Source organism: Balaenoptera physalus (genome assembly GCF_965194825.1).
Source record: "Balaenoptera physalus genome assembly, chromosome: 1".
Lineage (NCBI taxonomy): Eukaryota > Metazoa > Chordata > Mammalia > Artiodactyla > Balaenopteridae > Balaenoptera > Balaenoptera physalus.
In genome coordinates this window covers 24,904,100-24,912,623 of record NC_138882.1, presented here as the reverse complement: position 1 = coordinate 24,912,623, position 8,524 = coordinate 24,904,100, and the positions used below count along the sequence as shown (strand labels likewise).

Here is an 8,524-nt window from a genome sequence, read left to right as displayed (position 1 = left end):
TGAAAGATGCACTGGGGCCCGAGGTCCTCCCTACAAGCTCTCCCTCCTTTTCTGGAGCAGGGCTTGCAAACTGAATCCTGCAGGCATCAGGCCAAGACCCTAAATAGGGGAAGTTGGTCCTGGGGGAAGTGATAAATGAATTGCATGTAAAGTATGCCTGGCACATGTCAGAACTCCCTAAGTGTTCATTGTTATTATCAGTTGTTATTATCATCATCATCGTCATCATTATTATTATCACTATTATTAGAGAAGCAGCTGTGACTCAACCCCAGACAACTATTGTCCTTCAGCAAGGTGGATGTAGTGATGCCAGATTTCCCATTACGTCAAAGAAGCTGGGAATCTGGATTTCTGTTTAAAATCTCTCCATTTTTCCATTTGGCAACTAATGCAATTAGAACAAAAACCAGTGCCTGTGTGGACCAGATGAAATCAGCCTGTGGGCCACCCTTAGGCCTGCATGCTCAGTCTTGGAGCCTGCGGCAGAAGCTCTGTGCCCAGGATCCCACAATCTCCGGGGATTAGGAACGTGGCTGTGACAGTCTTCCAAGCCTCCTTGTGTCCCACACCCCTACACACACACACACACACACACACACCAGAAGCACTCCAGGGATGTTGCATCCCCAGCTGAGCCCTTGAGCCTGACAAGGGGCCAGCTGCACTTCCAGCCTGGCAAGGAGAGCGGCGAAGGGAGAACGGTGGCCAGCCGGGAAGAGAAGGGCTCAGGCAGGCCTCTTCAAGGAAGAAGCCCAGGGTCCCCGCACGGCCCACAGCACTGGGCAGCTCAGCCTCTGCTTGGCAGAGCGAGAAGGAGCCAGCCGTGGACCATGAGAGGCTCCCCGCTTCCTGGGCCCTGAGAACGTCTCCCCTGCGCAAAACTGGGCTTGAGTTGGATTAGGTCCCTTCTGCTGCCCACCTTCTCTGATGCCCTCCTGCCTTAGAACTGTGACTGCAGTGGCTGCCACTATGAATGTGGGGTGGCCGCTGTCACAACAGATATGTCAGAGCATAAACAAAGAAAGCGAAGCACAGCTGTAAAGAAGACCAGAGAACTCCCAAAGCTGTGGTCTGCCCGTAACTGCCAAATCAAAAGGGTGGAGTGACGCCCCGTGGTGCCGGGCAGCCTGTCCCTGAACTGTGGGCGGGCTGGGGGGGACCGTCTCCCAGGAGCTGTGGTTGTCCTTTCCCTCAGCTCCCTTTGTCCATAGTTCTCAGCGAGAGGGGGTGCATCGCAACAGCCTCTAGAACCTTCTCTGGGGTCCTTTCCCTCCAAAGCTCTTCTCTGCAAGGACCCTGGAGGAGTTCTATTGATGCTTTCATGTAAGGGGATGATATCCCATCAGCCCCTCTTTGCAGAATTTCTCCTGTTTTTGAGAATGGTGATCATCTAGGAATGGGAAGGGTGGGGATGGGAAACAACTCAATACCATCGTCATCATAATTACATTTTTGTGGCTTTTAACAGCTTTATTGAGGTATTACTGACATACAATACATAGTTAAAGTATTTAGTTTGGTAAGTTTTGACACATGTACACACCCATGAAACGTTCAACACAATCAAGATAGTGAACATACCCCAAAGTTTCCTTGGTGTCCTTTGTCATCCCTCCCCTCCCCTCCCTTCATCCACAGGCAACCACTGATCTTTCTGTCACCAGAGATTAGTTTGCGTTTTCTGCAGTTTTATATAAATGGAATCTTACAGTATGTATTCTTTTTCTGTCTGGCTCCTTTCACTCAGCATAACTGTTCTGAGATCCATCCACGTTGCTGCATTGCTGCTTGTATCAGTAGTTCATTCCTTTTTGTTACTGAGTGGCATTCCATTATATGAACATAATTACTATATATATATATATAATTACTTTGTATTAAGTACTTCCTATATGCCAGGAACTCTACTAGTGAGTTCACGTACATTATCTTTTTCAGTCCTCAAACTGATCCGCAAATAAGAACAGTAATCTCCACTTTACAGTTGAGGCAAGCAAGGCTCAGAAAAGTTAAGAAACTTCCCACAGGTCACACAGCAGGGAAGTGTAACATTCAGGATTTGAACTTGTCTCCCTGCACTGAGCTATACTGCATGTGCAGTTTTCCCTCTGAGCACCTGGCCATCCCAGGTGTCCCGGGCTGCTCAGCAGCAGGATGCCTTTGACCTTCCCTTCTAGCTCCCCGCCACGGGCCCGGGAGCACAGTGGACCGGCCTGGCCGCCTTGGTCCCACCTCCTCCCGCGACCGTGACACTCTGAGCACATTGCCCGTGGAGGGGAGGAGGTCAAAAGAAAGGGGCCCGAGCACCTGGAGGCTTGAACCCCTTCTGCCCACAGCAACCCCCCCCACCCCCCGCCTGTTTGCAGAAGAAGATTTTTACTGGAGTCAACTTGCTTTGAGCCGAGGTGGAACACGCTCCCGGAGCCTATCAATAGAACGAGGCAGAAGGGTGACCACGCGGCAGATGGCACGGGTGGGCGGAGCGGCTCCTCTGTCGTGTTCGGCGGTGGTGAGAGATTCCCGACTGCGGGCACCGGCACTTCCCTTCTCCTCCATCCCTTCAGCCCACTGCAGCTGGGCTTCTTCCGTCACAGTCCGCCTTTTCCGGGTTCCCGGAGATCCTGCAAAGGCCGCCGGGCGGATGAGCACCAGGGCCTCAGGGCCGCACCTGCGAATCCCGAGAGCCAGCTGCTGCCTCGTATTTCCGGAGACCATCTCTCCAAGTACCTTGCAGAAGGGCGGGAATCACTGTCTCTGGGGCCTGTATTCAGTGATTTACATCCCACCCCACCTGCCTCTTCTGGAACTTCGCATGGCCCGGGCCTGGCATCTTCAATCTGCCCCTCTCGCCTTGCTCCTTCTTTGGAGCAGACTTCCTTTACCCAAATCAAAATCCTTCTCTTGATTCTGCTTCCCCTTCACATTACCAAACTTCCTAAGTTATCTCCTCAGAAGCCCTCCCCCCCACCTGGAACTGTATGTATATACACACAGTGGAATATTATTCAGCCTTCAAAAGGAACTAGGTTGACCTCCCTAACAATCCTCTCCAATGAGTGCCTTTGGGGGCGCGCATCCTACATGTGATTCCCTGTTGGAAAAGCCTCATGCCCATTAGGCTGCCAGCACCACGAGGCAGGGAGTCCCTAATCCGTCACTGTGGTTTCTGCAGCACCCAGCACAGTGCCTGCACCCAACAAACGCTCAGTGAATACGTGATTTCTGGAAATAAAGTTTTAATACTTGCAAGAGTGAACAATGTATTATTTAGAGGTACATATATTTAGTAAAACTATAAAGAAAAGCAAAAGAATTACACACTCAAGATCAGGATGGAAGTCATACCCATTAGGATGGCTGTTTAAACATACACACACACACACACACACACACACACACAGAAAAACAAATGCTGGCTGTGGAGAAATTGAGGCCCTTGTACATCGCTGGTGAAAATGTAAAATGGTGCAGCCACTGTGGAAAACAATCTGGCAATTCCTCAAAATATTAAACATAGAATTACATTTGACCCAGCAATTCCCACTTCTGGGTATATACACAAAAGAAAGCTGGGACTCAGCTATTTGTGCACCAGTGTTTGTAGTAGCACTATTCACAATAGCCAAAAGGTGGAGACAACCCAGATGTCCATCAACAGATGACTGGATAAGTAAGATGTGGTATATACATACATACAGTAGAACATTATTCAGCCTTTAAAAGGAAGAAAATTCGGACACAAGCTACAACATGAATGAACCTGGAAAACATTATGCTGAGTAAAATAAGCCAGTCACCAAAGGACAAATATTGTACCAATCTACTTATATGAAGTACCTAGAGTAGCCAAATTCATAGAGAAAGAAAGTAAAAACAGTGGTTACCAGGTCTGCGGAAGGGAGGAATGAGGAGGTATTGTTTAACTCAGTTTATTTAACTTTAGTTTGGGATGATGAAAAAGTTCTGGAGGTAGATACTGGTAATAGTTGCACAACAATGAGAATGTTCTTAATGCCACTGAACTGTACACTTAAAAATTATTAGAATGGCAAGTTTTATGTTATATATATTGTACCACATTAAAAAAAAACAAAACCAAAAAACCAAGATGGTGGTCACCGCAGCGGGAGGGAGGGGGAAAAAGAAAAGGCTATAACTGTACTGAGGGTGAGTCCCCGGATACTCAGACTCTTATACTTGTTTAGTACATTGCCTATGTCCAGCCACACCTGCCCCCTCTGCAACCACACATGTATGCTATGTACCTGATTTCTAAAGCTCACATTTTAAAAAATGTAATCTCTCTGAAACTAGGATGCATCTCACAACCAATGTGGTTAGAATAGCCTTGTGCCATAGTTGCCATAGTTTACGTGGTAGGCTATTATCTTTCTCTGTGGTACATAAAACAATGCTGCTTCTGGGACTTCCCTGTAGTTAAGGGAAGTGTCCAGTGGTTACAACTCCGTGCTTCCACTGCAGGGGGCGCAGGTTCGATCCCTGGTCAGGGAACTAAGATCCTGCATGCCACGCAGCATGGCCAAAAAAAAAAAAAGATGCTTCTGACAATTGATGGTGTCTAAGAGCAGATGAAATACAGGGTATGTATTTGTAAGTAAAAATATTTCCTAATAAATTTTTATTTATTTTTACTGAAGTATAGTTGATTTACAATGTTGTGTTAGTTTCAGGTGTACAACAAAGTGATTCAGTGATTCTTTTTCATATTCTTTTCCATTATAGTTTATTACAAGATACTGAATATAGTTCCGTATGCTATACCGTAGGACCTTGTTGTTTTTTTTTATATATAGTAGTTTGTATCTGCTAATCCCAAACTTTAATTTATCACTCCCCGCCCCCTTTCCCCTTTGGTAACCATAAGTCAATCTCTGTGAGTATGTTTCTGTTTTGTAAATAGATTCATCATTTATATCATATTTTAGATTCTACATGTTAGTGATATCATATGATATCATACGACATTTTTTTCTGATATGTGTTTTTCTGTCTGACTTCACTTAGTATCATAATCTCTAGGTCCATCCATGTTGCTGCATTTGGCATTGCTTCTTTTTTTTTTTTTTGGCTGCACTGGGTCTTCGTTGCTGCACGCGGGCTTTCTCTAGTTGTGGTGAGCAGAGGCTACTCTTCAACGCGGTGCGCGGGCTTCTCATTGCAGTGGCTTCTCTTGTTGCAGAGCACAGGCTCTAGGCACGTGGGCTTCAGTAGTTGCAGCACATGAGCTCATTAGTTGCGGCACATGGGCTCTAGAGCACGGGCTCAGCAGTTGTGGCACACAGGTTCAGTAGTTGTGGCACATTGGCTTAGTTGCCCCATGGCGCATGGGATCTTCCCAGACCAGGGATTGAACCCGTGTCCCCTGCATTGGCAGGCAGACTCTTAACCACTGGACCACCAGGGAAGTCCATTTCATTCTTTTTTATGGCTGATTTAGATAGATAGATAGATAGATAGATAGATAGATAGATAGATAGATAGATAGATGTGTATAGATATATCACATCTTCTTTATCCATTCATCTATTGATGGACACTTGGGTTGCTTCCACACCTTGGCTATTGTAAATAGTGCTGCTATGAACATTGGGGTGCATGGATCTTTTTGAATTAGAGTTTTCTCTAGGTACATGCCCAGAAGTGAAAATGCTGGATCATATGGTAACTCTATTTTAAGTTTTTTAAGGAACCTCCATACTGTTTTCCATACTGGCTGCACCAATTTACATTCCCACCAAGAGTGTAGGAAGGTTCCCTTTTCTTCACACCCTCTCCAGCATTTATTATTTGTAGGCATTTTGATGATGGCCATTCTGACCAATGTGAAGTGATACCTCATTGTAGTTTTGATTTGCATTTCTCTAATAGTGATGTTGAGCATCTTTTCATATGCCTACTGACCATCTGTGTGTTTTCTTTGGAGAAATGTCTATTTAGGTCTTCTGCCCATTTTTTGATTGGGTTGTTTGGTTTTTGATATTGAGTTGTGTGAGCATAACAAATTTTTAAATAACAGTTCTATTGACATATAATTCACATACATTACATTCACCCATTTAAAGTATACAATTCAATGGTTTTTAGTATATTCACAGAGTTGTGCAATCACACAATACATGGTCTTTTGTGACTGGCTTTTTTTACTTAGCATGTTTTCAAGTTTCATCTGTGTTGTAGCATTATACTTAATTTTTAAAGTGATCCATTCACTCCTCAACTCACTGGAATCTGGCTTCCGAATCCACCTCTTTATTAAAATGACTCATGTAGGTCACAAGTAATTTCCTCATTATACAGTCTAGTGGACATATCTCAGGCTTCATTTTGACCTCATTCAACACAAATATGGGTTGAGTGTTAACTAAATGCCAGTTTTTACTGGCATCACTCACTTCCTTCTCTCTGACAGGCTCCTTCCTCAAATTCCACACCTCATGCTCATTTGCCTGTTTCCCTGTCTGGACCTTCTCTGTCTGCTTCCTTGGTTCTCCCTTCCCCTCTCCTTTGGCTTGTCTTTGGCATTTGTCCCCTCCTTTGACGTTCTGCCAGTGACATCCAGCAGACTGGTATCCTCCATGATCAGGCCCTCAATCTGACATAACCCTCAATCAGGTTGTATCTTCAGCTCCAACCTCTGTTTCTCCACCTGCCTGCTAGACCTTTCTCTCTGGGTGTTGCACGGGTGTCTCACCCTCCACGCTAGATGGAATCTCTCCTCTGCATAACTCAGCACTTCTCTGAAGCCACTTAAATTCTGCCTTATACTCTTTCATTCAACAAAATTATTTACTCGAGGCCTGTGTCACAGCCATGCTCCGCCAGATCGTTGGTCAGGCCAAGAATCATCCTAGCTTGATCCCCCTCTTTGTATTTATTGCAGCAGAAGGTACTGGAGCAGCTCTGTGTGTCTGGTGCCTGGCATTGTTCAATCCAGATGTCAGCTGGGACACAAAGAATTAACCCAGAACCCTGGAACAAAGGGGGTCCCAATGATTAATACAAGTTCTACCCAGTGAATGTAGATTACAGCAAAGTGAAGAAAGAAGGTCCAGACTTCTAAATGAAATGTTTCACTAGAAAGCTGCTTAGAATGAAGGTCTTCCAGAAGCCATCTGCACAATTTTACACTTGACCAGGAAATAGTTCCCTTCTCAATGCGTGATCATGTTGGTGTATTGTGTTGGGGTTTACACTGATTAATAAATAATCTGAAACTTAAAAAAAACAAAGTTACTGAGAATCTGCTGCTGTTTGAAGTACTAAAGACATGTTAGAAAAGAAAACAAAGTCCCTTTTCTCCAAGAGCTTCCCTTCTAGGGAGAGAGCCAGGTGGTCAACCATGAACCTGCAATAGGGCCGGTGGTGATGAGTTCCTTAAAACAATTAGAACGGGTAAAAGGATCAAAAGTGACAGTGGAATGTGCTGGTTATTCTCTGCTTACTGTCCCTCCCTCGCATACAATTCACTCATCGTCCTCCCTCTCAGCCTTGTTCCATGCCCCAGGGGCTGGCCTGCAAGGCTTCTTTCACCCAAACTCCCTCGCCCTCTGCCTTCCTATTGGCTTAGGCAGAAAGAGGAGATGAGAGAGTGGGGGGGTGGGGGCAGCGGTGTGGTAGTAAATGTTTATCAGCCAGCTTTCCAAGGAAAAGCAACCTGCTCTGTAGCATTTGCCCATTTCTGTGGTGTAAATACTCCACCTTGAGAGATTTCAAACAGCCATCTTGATGTCGGAGTTGGAAAGAGATGCTTACCGTGGGCCTGATGAACCAGTATAAGCCAGTTTCAACACACCATTGGTGGGAGGAGAGGGAAGTCTGGGAACGTCTTCTCAGCTTCCTCTTGTCCTCGGTCCTGGTATCCCTTCAGGACTGCAGCTCTAGACAACAGTGCCTCTTGGGCCACTCCAGCTCTAACGAGACGCTGATACCCCCATTCCCTCCTCCTACCTCTTCAGGCCTGGGATTGGGAACAGCTTCTCAGTGAAGCTGGTCCCTGGGTGCCTCACTATCCCTAGCTTCCTTTCCCTACTCTCAGCTCTTCATTAATGTTCTTCAAAATCCTCGTGGAATGTGCCGTCTGTTTCCCGTGGGACCCGGGCTCATACAGGAGGGTTGTCTTTTTTCGTAGAGTGCACAGGAAGGCCTTTCTGATACTGAAACACTGAAGCACAGAATGAGGGTGTGGGAAGTGATTCGTGTGTTGATCCTGCCACCTCCTCTCCAGTTTCCCCATCCCCATGCCTGGTAACCATTTCTCTTGTATTTGATTTCCTGCAGTGCCAATCCCAGTTCTTTGCATGTATCCAAAAAAACGTTTGTTGAATTGTACCAAAACAGGGCCATCTATTGCTTTTCTTCTGCTCTCTAAAAAGTGTTCCTTGTTCCTATGAATTTCACTAATGCTCTTTCATTCTTCATTTGAATCTTCTATTGGGTCCATGCCCAGTGAGCCAGTGCTAACAGAAGCTGGTATAAAATCCTCCTACAAAAATTACCGTCC

At 45.7% G+C, this 8,524-nt stretch overlaps 1 pseudogene across 1 annotated transcript; it reads left to right on the top strand.

Moving 5' to 3' along the window:
- Window positions 1-6,610: 6,610 nt before the first annotated feature.
- On the top strand, window positions 6,611-7,271 carry LOC309644521 (cytochrome c oxidase subunit NDUFA4 pseudogene; annotated as a pseudogene). Its single transcript has one exon. The product of its transcript is annotated as a cytochrome c oxidase subunit NDUFA4 pseudogene (transcript).
- Window positions 7,272-8,524: the final 1,253 nt, after the last annotated feature.